General features: G+C 41.0%; 1 pseudogene; it reads right to left on the reverse strand.

Annotated features, from left to right (window-relative positions):
- Positions 1–685: 685 nt before the first annotated feature.
- Positions 686–18193, reverse strand: LOC140718930 (UDP-glucuronosyltransferase 2C1 pseudogene; annotated as a pseudogene).

Genomic DNA, 18193 nt, shown 5'->3' on the forward strand with positions numbered 1-18193 from the left:
ACAGACTACATTTTGGGGCATCACATCTTAGAGCAAATATAACCACAGTTAAGGAGTGATAGGATAAAACAGAAGGACAATTTGCATCACCTAGGCCTGTGTTCAATTGAATCTTGACATCACAATGATGTATAGATACAAATGAATGTAAATTGGGGGAGGGGTATACCAGTGTAGGCATTTTGCATGTTACAAGTTTAGGATATTTGCAACTCCTTCCACTCAAGTTACTTAAGCTACTTAGTCTTGAGCTGGGTTCCAAACTGGGCTCCGCAGACCCCCTGTTTAAAGGTATTGTTTCACAACATCAAAAAGGTTGGGAACCCCTGGTCTAGAGGGATAATTGGTTGATGAACATTGATAGATTGTTGTTGAGCAAACATGTTAAGGTTAATGCATGCAATACATTGATGGAATCTGAGTGACTCAACAGGTTTGGGGAACCTTCAGACCATTCCTCTTCAGATCGCTTGATATTGCTGCCCACTTGTCTGCAGACGATATGCGTAAATACATTTTTCCTGCACATTGAAAACTACTTATTCTGTATTTCAATCAGCATCAAAGATACACTTGACACTGAACTTTGACATTTCTTGCATAATTTTTAGACCAAAATTTCACTAGGATTCATGAGTGATAAAAATAATTTGACCGACATGAAGAATCATTAAAATCAAATACATTTCAAAAGAATATTTCTTTATTCATAGGTCAGCTGAATTAGTTTGTTTTCCCTTATACCTCTAGTCACTTTACACTTTTACATCCCCTGTTTTCCCTGTGAAATGCGGATCAGGTAGTTTCAATTCTTTTGTGTATATAAAAGCACAAAGTCTATATTATAATGTGTCTATTGCTAATGATTTATTCTCAGAGTAGCCTTTGCTAAATTCATGAAATCTGGAAAGAATGTTCCATGGAATAACTTCAGAAAAAAAAATCAATTAATTCTAAACAACATAAAGCACCATATCCCAACACAAGATAGTGTAACCTCACTCAGTCTTTTGTTTTCCTCCACATGCAATACGACAAAGTTTCTTCAGTGCTACAACCATCAGCACTGTGACCATGAGTAACATGGACAACAGAAAGACCATCACATCAACACAGTAGTAAACGTACCAGGGCAGTCGGTAGGATTCAGAGCGCAAATGGCCTGCTCCTTTGTGTCGGGCAACATACTCAATCCAGAAAATGGCTCGCTCCATTGGTGACTCTGGCTGGTCCCGATGGAGGGCAGAGAGTTTCTTCATGTTGTCCCGGTAAAATGTGCCATTTATCACCTCGTTAAGTGCCTGCAATAGATCTGTTGAATGCACGGTTGCAACATCAAGCATCTTTGCTGCGCCTCGAGATTCAAGTCGGACTATATTGTCAAACTGGTCCAAAATTAGAGGCATGCCAATCACTGGCACCCCGTGATAGATGGCCTCATAAATACCATTGGTACCACCATGAGAAATGAAGACTCGTGTGTTGGGGTGTCCCAGAAGGTCGTTCTGAGGGATCCATTTTATCAGTAGTGTATTATTACCTACATTGGGAGGGGTTTCTCCATCATATCTCCAAATCACCTTCTGGGGTACTTGAGCAAATGCCTCAGCTATTTCCATTGTAATCTGCTTTGGCAAGGAATGTATAACAGATCCTAACGACATCACAATAAGTCCATGCTTTCCTGAGCTTTGAACAAACTCTTCAAACTCTGCCGCTAGTGGTCGGGCTGGTTTACACTGGAAGCCTCCAATGTAGACAATATTTGGCATGGTGGGTCTTGGGAATTCAAACACAAAATCCATTCTCATTAGCAACAAATCAGCCCTCAAGAGAAGCGTTTGGATGTCTGTGTCTGGTCCCAGATGTTGATGACAGATTTCTTTATATATTGGGTATATAAATAATTCTGAGATGACTAGCTGAATAAGATACTGCACAATGTTTTCTGTTCTCTGGAGAAAATTCATTTTATCTGTAAAGTGTGAGCCTGGATTTGGGATGTAAGAAAGTGGCGATGGAGCAAAATGAGAATGAGCTTCTCCAAAAGGAAGCCATCGAACATTATACACCAATGGGACTTTTAAATAATAAGCAAGCATTGGACCAGCAACAAAAACTGGATCTGTAAGCAATATCTCAAAATCTGCATTCTTAAGTCGGTTTAACAAGCTTTTGTTTTCAAATATTGCCCTGGTTTCATCCTGAAAAAATCTATGTAAATGATACTTGAAAAGATTATAAGTTAAAAACAACTTAATTTTGCCCCATGTTGTCCAACCATTCTGGAAGTTTTCCAATGAATTTTGCACAAGATATTCAAGCTGCTTCATAACTCCAAATTGTTCAATATCTTTCTCTTGTTTAGTCCTTATGAATTCAAAGAGATCTGGTCTTTCTTTTACATACAAAGTTGATGAGTAAGAAAGCACTGTGATATTGTGTCCGTGTTCTTTTAGTTTTTCTATTAGAATCTCCATATTGATCCAATGACTTCCATCCACGGGTACAACCAATATCTTAGCCCCTTGTGTGACTGGACAAGGCAGCATGATGAAAATGCTAAGAGCACATGCAATCTGCAATCTGCTTTTCCATCCAGGACTATCCATCTTGAAAATAGCTGATCACACCGATCCTGTTGTAGAAATAATTAGAAATGTTGGTAAGCATAATAGTATATAGGTAACAAAAAACATTTTACATGTAGTTGTGTGTTTTCTTGTCACCACCTTAACTCTACTCACTGTATGGAGTACACTCCCAGTTGTAGCTGAATTTGAATGACATACAACACACAAATTTAATTTGGAAGCAGAACTCAGCTACACAACTAGGTCACCTTTCCAGTTCATGGGCTCAGCTGATGTTTCAAGGATGACAAGTTACCACAGGGATAGTGAGCAACAGGTTCTTTTTATGAGTTCAAGGAGCAAGACTTTGTATTGCAAATACCAAAGTAACAAGGAGTGGTGAAATGGAAAGCTCTGACTTTGTATGCCCCATAGCAACAAATCCTGATCAGCAATGCATATCTTCCACCATAAAGACTTGAGATTCCCACTGTGACATTTTCTGGTTTGGGATATTGATGCACCATCAGTAACTCACTCTGAGACGTAAAAGTGAGATATCGGCTTTTATTGACTGGAAGAAGGAACGAGCAGTGAGTGACCACCATACTACATCCTGGAGACTGAGAGGCCGGGCTCAGACCTCAATCGCCTTTATACAGGGGTCTGTGGGAGGAGCCACAGGAGCAGTCAGCAGGGGGCGTGTCCAGACAGGTATATGTAGTTCACCACAGATATCCTATACTGTTTGGTCATTTCATCCTCTCAAGGTGAGAATGGGGAACATCTGAATTATACAACCTGTAACATTAAAACATAAGACAGTTATTGTAAGGCAGGCCATATGTTGAAGACTGTGTTGAATTTATGGTGATATGGTTAAACCACAAAGATAAGGAAACTGTAAATTTGAGCTTAATCGAAAAACTACCTCAGAGGTCACTTTGTTAGGTACACCTATACACCTGCTCTTTAATACAAATATCTAATCCAGTTTAAGATGGTGCTGCTGAAGTCAAGCAACAACTTCATGGTGGCTTTCAAAGTAAGAAATACAATTAAATATTTTATTAATAACACATTTTCTGTAAATATTCATGGTATACGGTCACTGCAAACAATGAGGAAGCAAGGCTGAGTGGAGGGTCGAAGTGTGTGTGTGCAGGAGCAAGGTCAAGGCATATTTGAGACAGAGTCAGAGTTGAAGCAAGCAGAGTGGAGGAGATTCAGAGCCCTTACACCTAAACCAATAGCGAGATTTGATCAATTTAAGCATCGGACTAATTGGGAAATATTGGGCACGGGCTGACGTATGGCGGGGGGGTGGGGTCTAGGCCCAAAGTGTATCAATGCAACAGGTCCCAGTCTTTGAGAGAGCAATGAATCGATGTTTGGAGGATTTAAACGCCAGGCCAGATGATTGATAAGGCAGGGTGTCAGGACTGCAGGAAAGAATGGGCCAGTTCTGCTTCCTGCTGTTCTTTGCTGAACTAAGGCTGAGGCAGTGGGCCTGCTCTGTCTGGTCTGGGCTCCGTGTCTGAGGACTGAATTTTGTTCTAAATGTATTTTGCTTACTTTTATTGTTTGCCCCTAATAAAGTGGCCACTGCGTGCCTAAGTATAACTATTGCTGAGAGGAGAGGATGGGATAACTTTGCCAGAAAGTATCACTGAAGTATAACAAGTATTGCTGCTGATTAATTACCTCAGTGTGCCATGACAATGTTGTATATGTGGTCATGTGGACTTGGTGAGACACGAAAACTGTCCCTTGGTTTGAGCCTGAAACTAGAACTCATTTTCTCTTTCCACAGACAATCAGGGCTCTACGTTCTAGTGTTTGATTATGCTAACTGGCCTGCAATGAAATTATCGCGATACAAACAAGTTCAAGTTTAATTGTAGTTTAACTACACATGAATACCCATGAATACAGTCAAACAAAACAGCATTACTCCGGGGCCAAGATTCAACTCACATTACCAATAGTCACACACAGCACAAGGCAGACATTGTACATATAATTATGATAACTGTAAAATACAGAGTCTCACACAAAAAAAAGACCCTGAGTGAAGGAGGACATTAAGTGACCATCTCCTGTAAAGTGGCCCTTGCAACATAAATGCAAGGGTTTCGGCAGATGCTGAAAATCCAGAGTAACGCACACAAATTGCTGAAAGAACTCATCAGGTCAGGTAACATCCATGGAGGGGAATAAAGAGTCAATGTTTCAGCTGAGACTCTTGTGGTGAACTACATATACCTGTCTGGACACGCCCCCCCGCTGACACTGACCGTGGCTCCTCCCACAGACCCCAGTATAAAGGCAATTGGAGACACAGCCCCGGCCTCAGTCTCCAGGATCTAGTGTGGTGGTCAATTGCTGCTTGTTCTTTCTTCCAGCCAATAAAAGCCGATATCTCGCCTCACGTCTCAGAGAATTATTGATGGTGCATCAGCTCTTCATCAGGACTGTTAAAGCATTTCCTTACCACTTAATGCGCAGTATAAGACACTTGCTAGTCCTGCTGTTTGGATAATATGTAAAACATGTTTCTCAGTGTACCTATTGCATGCAGCATTAACAATAATAAACCAATATACCAATTTAAATTGATTAGAATGGTGCAAAGTTTGACAGGGTTAGTCATAGAATAAGTAGAAGAAGATTGTGAGATTGAAACAGGATTTCAATTACACTTCACATTCTCTGGATCTTTTCAATGATTTCACGTTCCCTGGCCCCCATCATTTTATTTTCACTATGGAGGTCCAGTCCCTGTACACTTCCATCCCCAACCAGGAAGGCCTCAAAGCTCTCCATTTCTTTCTGGACACCAGACCCAACCAGTTCCCCTCCACCACCACTCTACTCTGTCTAGTGGATCTAGTCCTCACTCTCAATGATTTCTCCTTTGTCTCTTCCCACTTCCTTCAAACAAAAGGTGTAGCCATGGGCGCCTGCCTTTTTGTTGGCTGCGTCGAACAGTCTATGTTCCAAGCTTACTCTGGTGTCCGTACCCCTCTTTTCCTACACTGCATTGACAACTGCATTGTGCTGCTCCCTGCACCTACGTGGTGCTCGTCAACTTCATCAACTTTGCCTCCAACTTCCACCCTGCTCTTAAATTTTGTTGGTCCATTTCCAACACCTCCCTCTCCTTTCTCGATCTCTCTGTCTCTATGTCTGGAGACAGATTATCTACTGATGTCTATTATAAACCCAAGGACTCTCACAGCTACCTAGACTATACCTCTTCCACTTGTAAAAACACCAACCCCTTCTCTCAATTCCTCCATCTCCTTTGCATCTGCTCTCAGGATGAGGCTTTTCATTCCAGAACAGAGGAGATGACCTCCTTTTTCAAAGAAAGGGGATTCCCATCTTCCACCGTCAACACTGCCCTCAACTGCATCTCTTCCATTTCACAGACATCTGCTCTCACGCCACCCTGCCAGGGATAAAGTTCCTCTTGTCCTCACCTACCACCCCACCAAAGTCCGCCACCTCCAACGGGATCCCACCACCAAGCACATCTTCGCCAAGCACCTACACTCTGTCCGCCAGAAGAAGTAGGATCTCCCAGTGGCTGTACATTTCAATTCTACCTCCCATTCCCATTCTGACATGTCAGTCCACGGCCTCCTCTACTGTCACAATGAGGCCACACTCAGGTTTGAGGAACAATACCTTATATTCCGTCTGGTTAGCCTCCAACCTGATGGCATAAACATCCATTTCTCTAACTTCTGGTATTGCCTCCCCACCATTCCCCATCCCCTTTCCCCTCTCTCACCTTATCTGCTTACCTGCCCATCACCTTCCTCTGGTGCTCCTCTCGCCTTTCTTTCTTTCATGGTCTTCTGTCCTCTCCTATTAGATTTCCCCCTACTCCAGTCCTGTATCTCTTTCACTAATCAACCGCCCAGCTCTTTACTTCACCCCTCCCCATCCCGGTTTCATCTCTCACCTTGTGTTTCTCCCTCCCCTCGACTCCAACTTTTAAATCCACTCCTCATCTTTTTTTTTCTCCGACGGCGCCAAAGGATCTCAGCCTGAAACATCGACTGTACCCTATACCATAGATGCTGTCTGGCCTGCTGAGTTCCTCCAGCATTTTGTGTGTGTGGCTTGGATTTCTGGCATCTGCAGATTTTCTCTTGTTTGTGATCGAAACAGGATTTATTTATTGAGAGATTCAGCACGGTATAAGCCATTCTGCCCCATCAAGCTGCACTGCCCCAACAATTGACCTAATCACAGGACAATTTACAATGACCAGTTAACCAACTAATCTTTGAACTGTGGGAGGAAACCCACACAGTCATGGGGAAAATGTTCAAACTCCTCTGTTAATATAATACTGCACGGCACACACAAAAAAAATCAGCTTCTACTAATAATGCAATTCTTAATTTCTGAAAATACAATCTGTAAAACATTCACAAACAAATGCACAGGCGTGTTTTAGAACTCGAGGTTATCCGTTATCATCATCTGAAAGTGCAAGGTAGTTTACATAATATGTTGTTTGTACTTTTTACCTTTTACTTACTGTCGTGGTCAAAAGTAATAGCTTCAAAGCGGTTGTAACTTCAGCAAAGGAAAAGAGTATGGCACTTTTCTAATGGAGGCACCACAGCTTTTAAGCTTCTCTTATCATGCGTCGTTTATCTTGCCGCATTTTTTCTATTCACAATCTATCATATTTCTGTTTTCAGCAGCAAGTTCAGAGGCAGAGTCTTTCTGAGTCATCGTTGCTTTTAATAACGCATCTCAAGTGCTGGAGGGACTAGTGGGTCGGTCAATAAATCATAAGCACAAGAGGTTCTGCAACTCTGAAAATCCAGAGCAAGCCATGCAAAATGCTGGAGGAAATCAGCAGATCAGGCAGCATCTATAGAAAGGAACAAAGAGTCAATGTTTTGGTCCGAGCCCCTTTCATCAGAACTGGAAAGGAAGGGGAAGGTGGAGCCAAGAGGGGGAGGAGTATAAGCTCAAAGGTGATAGGTGGGCCAGGTTGGTGAGGGAGGGGAGATGAAGAGATAATCTGAGAGGTCATGTGTGAAAAAGGTAAAGGGCTGAAGGAGATGGAATTTGTTAAGTGAGGAGAGCAAACCATGGGAGAAAGGGAAGGAAGAGGAGCACCAGAGGGAGTTGATAGGCAGATAAGGAGAAGAGAAAAATTAAGAGGGGAACCATAATGGTGAATGGAAGAAGAGGGGGGAGGGGCATAAATGATCAGAAATTTGATAAGTCAAGGTTCATGCCATCAGGGTGGAAGCTACCCAGACAGAATTCACACCTGAGAATGGCCGGATCTTGCGGTAGAGGGGTCCATGGATGAACACGTATGAATGGGAATGGGGATTGGAATTAAAATAATTGTCCACTTGTTACAGACAGAGCGAAGGTGCTCAACAAAGCAGCCCCCGTTTACGCTGGGGTCTCACTGAGGTAGAGGAAGCTGCATCGCGATCGCCTGATACAGTAGAAGTACTGTCTCGCCTGGAAAGACTGTTTAGGGTCCTGAATGGAGGTGAGGAAAGAGGTGAATGGGCAGGTGTAGCCCTTCTTCTCTTGCAGGGTTAAGTGCCAGGAGGGAGATCAGTGGGCAGGAACAAATGGACAAGGGAATCACGGAGCAAGCGATGCCAGCAGAATGTGGGGATTGGGGTGGGTAAAGATGTATTTGGTGGTAGAACTTCATTGAAGATGGTGGAAGTAAATGCTCCTCTCCTATCAGATTCCTTCTTCTTCAGCCCTTTATCTTTTCCACCCATCACCTCCTCGCTTCTCACTTCACCCTCTCCTATCCACCCACCTTTACCCTCACCTGGCTTCACCTATCACTGCCTTCCCCTCCCCCCAGAAACTTGGAAACACAGAAAACCTACAGCACAATACAGGCTGTTGGGCCCACAATGCTGTGCCAAACATATACTTACTTTAGAAATTACCTAGGGTTACCCATAGCCCTCTATTTTTCTAAGCTCCATGTTCCTATCCAGGAGTCTCTTAAAAGACCCTATCATATCTGCCACCACCACCGTTTTTGGCAGCCCATTCCATGCACTCACCACTCTCTGTGTAAAAAATTTACCCCGACATCTCCTCTGTACCTACTTCCAAGCACCTTAAAGCTGTGCCCTCTCATGTTGGCTATTTCAGCCCTGGGAAAAAGCCTCTAACTATCCACACCATCAATGGCTCTCATCGTCTTATTCACCTCTATCAGGTCACCTCTCATCCTCCAAGGAGAAAAGGCCAAGGTCACTAGAGCTATTCTCATAAGGCGTGCTCCCCAATCCAGGCAACATCCTTGTAAATCTCCTGTGCACCCTTTCTATGGTTTCCACATCCTTCCTGTAGTGAGGCGACCAGAACTGAGCACAGTACTCCAAGTGGGGTCTGATCAGGATCCTATATAGCTGCAACATTACCTCTCTGGATTACATTACCTTATTCTGGATTTCTTGCAGGCATTCACAGTAGAACAAAGAGAGTCAATGATGAACTGCACACAAGGACTGTCAATCAACCAGTGTGCAAAGGAAGACAAACTGCATGTATAAGCAACAAACAAACAATAAATAAATAGATAATATGATTTGAAGGATAAATCTGGAAATTATTAGGAGTCCTGGCTGATGAGGCATTGGTTAGAAAAATGAATGAAGCATATATCGCGCTTCGGAGATCAGAGACAAGTGAATGTTGTGAAATTTGTTTTTTGCAGCAGCGGTACAATGCAATACATGATTTTAAAAGTTATAAATTACAATAAGAAATACATATATATAATTAAATTAAATAAGTAGTGCAAAAAGAGGCCAAAAATATAGTGAGGTAGTGTACATGGTTTCGTTGTCCATTCTGAAACCTAATGGCAGAGGGGAAGAAGCTGTTCCTTAAAAGTTGAGTGTGTGTCTTCAGGCTCCTATGCGTCCTCCTTGATTGTAGCAATGAGACGTGGGCATGGCCTGATTGATCAGGTCCTTAATTATGGATACCACCTCTTTGAAGCATTGTCTTTTGAAGAAGTCCTTGCTGCTGGGGATTCCAGTGTCCATGATAGAGCTGGCTGAGTTTGTAAATTTGTGCAGGTTTCCAATTCTGTGCAGTGGCCCTTCCAAACTAGATGGTGATGCAACCAATTAGAATGCTCTCCACGGCACATCTAAAAATTTGCTTGAGTTTTTGGTAACATATCAAATTTCCTCAAACTACTAATGAAATATAGCCTTTTTGTAATTGCATCAATATGTTGTACCTAGGATAGATCTTCAGAGATATTGATAGTCATGAACTTGAACCTGCTCACTCTTTCCACTGCTGATGAGAATGGGTGTGTGTGTTCCCTTGACTTCCCCTTTCCCGAAGTCCACAATCAATTTGTTGGTCTTATTGCACTGAGTGAAAGGTTGCTGTGAAACCATTCAACCAGCTGAGGACTTCTTCAAAAGACAATGCCTCCAAGAGGCATTCTGAGGAGACAGCACCCTCAACTGTGCACTGATGATGGGCTTCTTGAATGGAGCCAAAACTTCTGCAAAGATTTCGCCAAGCTCAGTGTTCAAACAAACTTCCAAATAGCCAACCTGAGCTACCAATATTCCGAAATAAGTCTTACTTACAGCAAGTCAAATCAGTGAGGATTGTTCTGGGCAGCCTACAAGTGTTGCCACACTACTGCCACCAACATGGTAGCTGGGGGAAAAAACTGGAGCAGCTGGAAGAAGCCCATGTGGTCATGGGGAGAACATACAAACTCCTTACAGGCAGAGGCAGGAGTCGAACCCAGATTTTACAGCTATCATTGTTATAGCTTTACACTAACCACTGCACTACTGTGTTGCCTGTGTTACGTATTCAGGCAACAATAAATATAGATGAGATAGGCAAGGGTTTAACAACAAATATCACGTTTATTAAACACTGAAACAAACCCCCTCAAAAGTAAACAAACCCAAACGTAACCGGAAAACAGCTGCTGTGCGACACATTCACAGTTCTTAATAGCTTTGCAGTCCCAAACAGTCTTTAAAGTGGTATTGGGAAAAAACAGTTCTTTAGAACGATATGCCGAAAGAAAACAGTTCTTTATAGCGATATGCCAAAAGTTCAAAAGCTCACAGTACTTTTAAAAGGAGAGACTTTTTAAAGCGATGTAAATTCTCTTCCACGTCGATGTCCTTCGATTCCCCGGCGTCGAACTTTCCCACGAAGAATTTTATAAAATATAATGGCTCAAAAGTACTGACCTTTCTTCCCACACTATTCTCAATCCTTTCTGGTCAACCCAGGGATTAACAACGAGAATAGTCAACGAAATCCTTCCGAATGAGGATCAAACAAGGTCGAACTCAATCCACCGTCGAAAATCGATTTTCCTCGATCTCCATCTTCCAAACTTTTGTTCACTCTCCATCAGCAAAGAAACCGTTGGCAGTGACCTTTTAAACTTTAGGCATTATATAAAACTTCATTTTTAACTAAACTGCGTCATCACATTAAATCACGCAGTGACATGAAGTCATCCTGGCAAATTCCGCCACGAACTGCCCCACCTGACAGGGTGGGTCTTCCTTTTATACCCTGTAGAAAAAACCTGTCACATGACCTCTCCTGGCGGGAAAATGACATCACTCCACCATCACAAAACCATTCCCTCATGTCCAGTATAACTTCAACCCCAGTCACGTGACAAGGGTACCACTGTCACGTGTCACGGGTACGTAACACCTCCCTCCAAAAAAACATTTTTGGTCTGACAAGAACAAAAATTTTAACAATTTCTTACAAAAAAAACAAATGTATAAATTATAACATACACAATATATAATACAGTAGGAGTGTTACAATAAAAAAACCACTCCAAACAAAAAAAATATTACATTGTACATTCAACATCGAGATAGACAATCAGCAATCACATTATCTCTACCTTTAATATGAGTTATCACAATATTGTACTCTTGTAACATCAAACTCCAATTTAACAATCTTCTGTTTTTGTTTTTCATCTTACTCAGAAAAACTAACGGATTATGATCAGTGTAAACAATAAGTGGTTTTTGAGTTGTACCAACATATACCTCAAAATATTCTAAAGCCAAAACAAGAGATAACAATTCTTTCTCTATTGTTGAATAGTTTATTTGATGCTTATTAAATTTCTTAGAAAAGTAAGCTACTGGATGATCAACCTCATCACCCTCATTTCTTTGCGTCAATACTGCTCCCGCAGCTTCATCACTAGCATCTACAGCTAATGAAAAAGGTTTTCCAAAGTCAGGTGCCTTAAGCACAGGTTGTTGACATATCATTGTTTTCAATTTTTCAAATACTTCCTGACAAGGCACTGTCCACACAAACTTTACATTCTTCTGCAGAAGATTAGTTAATGGAAGGGCAACATTAGCAAAATTCTTACAAAATTTTCTATAATATCCTACCATTCCCAAAAATCTTCTGAGAGTTTTTTTCCCCGTCGGAGTGGGGATCTCTAAAATTGCCTGAACTTTTGCCTGAACAGGAGCTACCTTACCTTGACCTACAACATAACCAAGGTAAGTCACAGTGGCATGTCCAAATTCACTCTTGGCTAAATTAATAGTCAAGTTAGCTTTAGAAAGCTTTTCAAACAATTTCTCCACCGCAATTATGTGTGCTTCCCAAGTATCATTTCCTGTCACTAAATCATCAATATAAGCATCAGTATCTTTCAATCCCTGAATCACAGAATTAATCATCCTCTGGAAAGTACCTGGGGCATTCTTCATCCCAAATGGAAGAACATTATACTCATATAACCCAGATGGAGTTACAAATGCAGAAATCTCTCTACCTCTGTCCGTTAATGGAACACACCAATACCCTTTCAATAAATCAATCTTTGTAAGGAACTTTGCTTTCCCAACTTTATCTACACAATCATCTACTCTAGGAATTGGATATGCATCTGTTTTCGTTACAGCATTCACCTTCCTATAGTCCGTACAAAACCTAATACTACCATCAGGTTTTGGCACCATAACACATGGCGAACTCCAATTCGAGTTAGAATGTCTAATAATATCATTCTCTAACATGTATTCAATTTCCTTCTCAGCAAGTTCACATTTTTCCATGTTCATCCTATATGGATGTTGTTTAATAGGTTTGGCATCTCCAACATCTACATCATGTGAAGCTATAGTAGTCCTTCTCGGAACATCTGGAAACAAATCCTTATACTTAAAAATCAATTCCTTCATCTGTTGTTTCTGCTCTAGCTGTAAATGTGCTAATTTCTCATCCATATTTTCCAAAATGGTCGAATTAGGTAACCTAACAGAAACAATGTTAGATTTAGAATGAAAGTCAGATGAATCATCTATCATGTTCCCAGTTAAATCAAACTCATTCTCACTAACCACAACAGTCACAGTACCAGATTGTTTCTCAAAATATGGTTTAATCATATTTATGTGGCAAAGTTGTGTTGACCTTCTACGATCTGGAGTTTTTATTACGTAATCCACATCATTGATTCTAGACACAATTTCATAAGGTCCATGAAATCTAGCTTGTAAAGGATTTGTCTGCACTGGGAAAAGAACCAACACCTTATCTCCAGGCTTAAACATCCTCATCCTAGCTTCCTTATCATACCAAGTTTTCATTTTCTCCTGAGCCAACTTTAAATTTTCCTTGGCTAAACTACAAGCTTTATGTAACCTGTCCTTAAATTTCAAAACATAGTCCAACAAATTAGTATGCACTTCCTTACTAATCCACTGTTCCTTTAATAAAGCTAAAGGTCCTCTAACTCTATGCCCAAACACAAGTTCAAATGGACTAAAACCTAAAGATTCCTGTACCGATTCCCTTACTGCAAATAAAAGTAAGCTTATACTCTCATCCCAGTCACTTTCATTTTCCACACAATATGTCCTAATCATATTCTTGAGAGTAGAATGAAACCTCTCCAAGGCACCTTGCGATTCTGGATGGTATGCAGACGAAGTGATTTGCTTAGCTCCCAATTTATAAACTATCTGTTGAAACAATCCAGACATAAAATTACTACCTTGATCAGTTTGTATTTCCTTAGGCAATCCAAAATAAGTAAAGAATTTTATAAGAGCCTTCGTCACAGTTTTAGCTTTTATATACCTAAGTGGTACTGCCTCTGGAAACCTAGACGAAGTACACATGATAGTCAACAAATACTGATAACCAGTTTTTGTCTTTGGTAATGGACCAACACAATCTACAATAACTTTAGAAAACGGTTCACCGAATGCTGGAATAGGTTGTAATGGAGCTACTGGTGTAACCTGATTTGGTTTACCCACAATTTGACAAGTATGGCACGTCTTACAAAACATTGCCACATCTTTTCTTAAACCAGGCCAGTAAAAATGTTTTAAAATCTTGTCCACAGTTTTCCTTACCCCTTGATGTCCACCTAAAGGCACACTATGAGCTAAAGTCAAAATCTCATTCCGATAAACTTTAGGAACAACTACCTGATAAACAACATTCCATTCCTCACTTGCAGGAATTGTAGGCGACCTCCACTTCCTCATCAACACTCCTTTTTCCAAGTAATATCCTACTGACACCTTCTCAATTTCACTACCTAGTAAAGCTTGTTCCCTTAATTTTACAATCTCAGGATCTCTATTCTGCTCTGCTATCATCTCCTTCCGAGACAGAGATAAATCTTCATAGTCAGACTTACTCCCAGAATCTTGTTCAAACAACGAAGGTAAGAAAGTCTCTGACACATCCTCAAAACTCGAATCCTGAGTTGAACAGTCATGAGTAACAACCTCATTCTGCACATCAATTTTTTTAGCCATCGCTCTAGTCACAACACAGGAAGAATCTGTGTTAGAATTCACCTCTGGTTCCTCTGATTCCATTGTCAAATGCACTTCAGGAAAAACTTGTCCACCTGCCAAGTCATTACCTAACAATAAAGAAATACCCTTCACAGGTAAGCTATGCTGTAGTCCTACTTTAACAAATCCTGTAACTAACCCTGACTTTAAATTTACTTCATGTAAACGTACAGGCATAAAATCACTTCCAACACCTCTTATGTAATTCACCTCACCAGTATCACTCTCTTCATTAAACTTCAACACACTATCTAACATCAGTGATTGAGAAGCTCCAGTATCCCTAAGAATTTTTATTGGCACCAGAGTAGATCCTTCTTTCAAGGATACAAACCCTTCAGTTATAAAATGATCGTATCCCTTTCTAACTTTGTCAGACTCTAACAAATCCTCATTTGTGTTTACCAAACCCTGTAACTTTACAGGTGCTTCAGTATGTTGCACACAAGCATCTGGAACTGCTTCCTTCTCTTTCTTTTTCAATTTGAAACAGTTAGCTATTACATGGCCAGGCTTCTTACAATAGTTACAAATAAGACCAAACTGTCTTTCCTTCACAGGTTTTCCTTCCTCCTTACCTCTCTCATTAACCTCTGATTTAATTTCTAATTTACCTGGAGTCTCCATATTATTTTCCCTCTTAAACATTCTACCCTGAGGAAATTTATTCTTATGGATTAAAACATACTCATCAGCTAATCTAGCACAGTCCTGCAATTTATCAGTATCCCTCTCATTTAAGTAGGTCCTTACTTCAACAGGAATGCTTCTTTTAAATTCCTCCATTAAAATCAGCTCTCTCAATGTCTCATAGTCCTCATTTACATTTTTAGAAGAAACCCATCTCTCAAAACACATAGCTTTATCATAGGCAAATTCCACATAAGTCTTTTCAACAGACTTTTTCAAACTCCTGAATCTTTCCCTATAAGCTTCTGGGACTAATTCGTATGCCTTGAGAATATTTGTTTTCACAATATCATAATCTAATGCTTGCGCAGCAGTTAAAGCTGTGTAAACTTGCTGTGCTTTGCCTTTAATCACACTCTGTAACAACACTGACCATTTATCTTTCGGCCACTCTGACATCCGAGCAATAGTTTCAAAATGTTGAAAATATCTTTCCACTTCTGTTTCACTAAATGGAGGGACCAATTTAATTTCTTGACTAGCAACAAACGGTTTTTTAAAATCAGAAGACTGATTCCCAGACCTTAATTTCGCCATTGCATATTCAAAATCTCTCTGCTTTTGTTCAGCTTCCATTTTACACCTCTCTAACATCATTTGTTCGATTTGCAACTGCATCTCCAGATTACTTATTGGAAACGATTCTAAAATCGATTCATCAAAATGACCCGAAGCCACAAAATGTGATGCGATCTTTCTCTGTATTACAGCTTTTGATGTTGTCACCAAAATACCTTTAAGTTGCAATCTCTTAGCAATCTCAGATACTTCAGTTTTTTTCGCCGTCGCTAACAAATCCGCGTCTGGCGAATCCAGAAACTCATCAATATTCATCGTTGCCGAGTACCAACCACAAGTCAAACAAACAAAAAAAAATCGAACAATCCCCGTTACCAAAACACCGATTCAAAATTCAAAAAGCATTTTAAACTCAAACGATTCAATTCCGGACGTAGCCCCCATAATTAATGTTACGTATTCAGGCAACAATAAATATAGATGAGATAGGCAAGGGTTTAACAACAAATAACACGTTTATTAAACACTGAAACAAACCCCCTCAAAAGTAAACAAACCCAAACGTAACCGGAAAACAGCTGCTGTGCAACACATTCACAGTTCTTAATAGCTTTGCAGTCCCAAACAGTCTTTAAAGCGGTATTGGGAAAAACAGTTCTTTAGAACGATATGCCAAAAGAAAACAGTTCTTTATAGCGATATGCCAAAAGTTCAAAAGCTCACAGTACTTTTAAAAGGAGAGACTTTTTAAAGCGATGTAAATTCTCTTCCACGTCGATGTCCTTCGATTCCCCGGCGTCGAACTTTCCCACGAAGAATTTTATAAAATATAATGGCTCAAAAGTACTGACCTTTCTTCCCACACTATTCTCAATCCTTTCTGGTCAACCCAGGGATTAACAACGAGAATAGTCAACGAAATCCTTCCGAATGAGGATCAAACAAGGTCGAACTCAATCCACCGTCGAAAATCGATTTTCCTCGATCTCCATCTTCCAAACTTTTGTTCACTCTCCATCAGCAAAGAAACCGTTGGCAGGGACCTTTTAAACTTTAGGCATTATATAAAACTTCATTTTTAACTAAACTGCGTCATCACATTAAATCACGCAGTGACATGAAGTCATCCTGGCAAATTCCGCCACGAACTGCCCCACCTGACAGGGTGGGTCTTCCTTTTATACCCTGTAGAAAAACCTGTCACATGACCTCTCCTGGCGGGAAAATGACATCACTCCACCATCACAAAACCATTCCCTCATGTCCAGTATAACTTCAACCCCAGTCACGTGACAAGGGTACCACTGTCACGTGTCATGGGTACGTAACATGTGAAAATTGGAAAGTAGGCCATGGAGTGGCAAATAGATTTCAAAGCAAATAAGTGTGGTGTGAAGCATTTGGAAAGTTAAACCAGAATAGGATTTGTGTTGTAGGGCACTAGAAAGTGCAATTGAGCATGGAGACCTAGCATCATAGGTAGACAAGGGGATGAAGAAAGCTTTTAGCTTGCTGGCCTTTGTCAGTCAAGACATTGAGACTAGGAGTTGGGACAATATGTTGCAGTTGTGTAACTTATTGGTGGTGTCGCACCAATGTACAGTTTTGGCCAACCTGTTAGGGAAAAGTCATGGTTAAACTGGAGAGAGTGCAAAGAATATTTAGTGAAGAAATATATAACTCAGGACTGCAATGCCTGAGTTATAGGGTTGGCCAGACTAGGTCTATATTCTTGGAATGTAGAGAAATGGTGGGGGCAAGCTTAAATAAAAGTATAAAATTAAAAAAGACATAGATAAGGTGGATGGCAACAGTCTTTTCTCCGTGGTAGGAGGAGTCCAGAACTGCGGGTTGGGTTCATAGGTATATTTACACGCAGAGGGAGGTGAGCATATGGAATGAGCTGCCAGAGGCAGTGGATGAGTTTGTTAAAATGGTATCATTCAAAAAAGCACAACTGGTAACTGGAACTCTGCAAGTTGAAGCCTGATGGATGAGGCTTGGAGCCTGGAGACTGGAGGCTTGGAGAATTGGAGGACTGTCCACGTGTGTGGGTAGAAGGGAGGAAAGAGGTTATTAATTTCCACAGATGTCGCTTGACCAGCTGAGTTACATAGAAAACCTACAGCACAATACAGGCCCTTCGACCTACAAAGCTGTGCCGAACATGTCCTTAACTTAGAATTACCTAGGCTTACTCATAGGCTATTTTTCTAAGCTCCATGTATCCATCCAGGTGTCTCTTAAAAGACCCTATCGTTCCTGCCTCCATCGCTGCCACTGGCAGACCATTACACGCACTCACCACTCTCTGCTCTGTAAAGCTGTCTTCCTTTTAAACTCTTCCCGCAGTTCTCACTGGCCGACCTCCATGCGCTCGTGCAGTCGTGCCCCAATCAAACCGCTGAAGAAGTAACCGTCACTTTTTCAACTCTGCTCGCTTTTAAACTCTCCCAACGTTTTGTGTGTGTTGTACAGCTGATGTCGCTCTGTTGCTGGTCGTCTTCGGTATAG

Source organism: Hemitrygon akajei, chromosome 30 (genome assembly GCF_048418815.1).
Source record: "Hemitrygon akajei chromosome 30, sHemAka1.3, whole genome shotgun sequence".
NCBI classification, from domain to species: Eukaryota; Metazoa; Chordata; class Chondrichthyes; order Myliobatiformes; family Dasyatidae; genus Hemitrygon; species Hemitrygon akajei.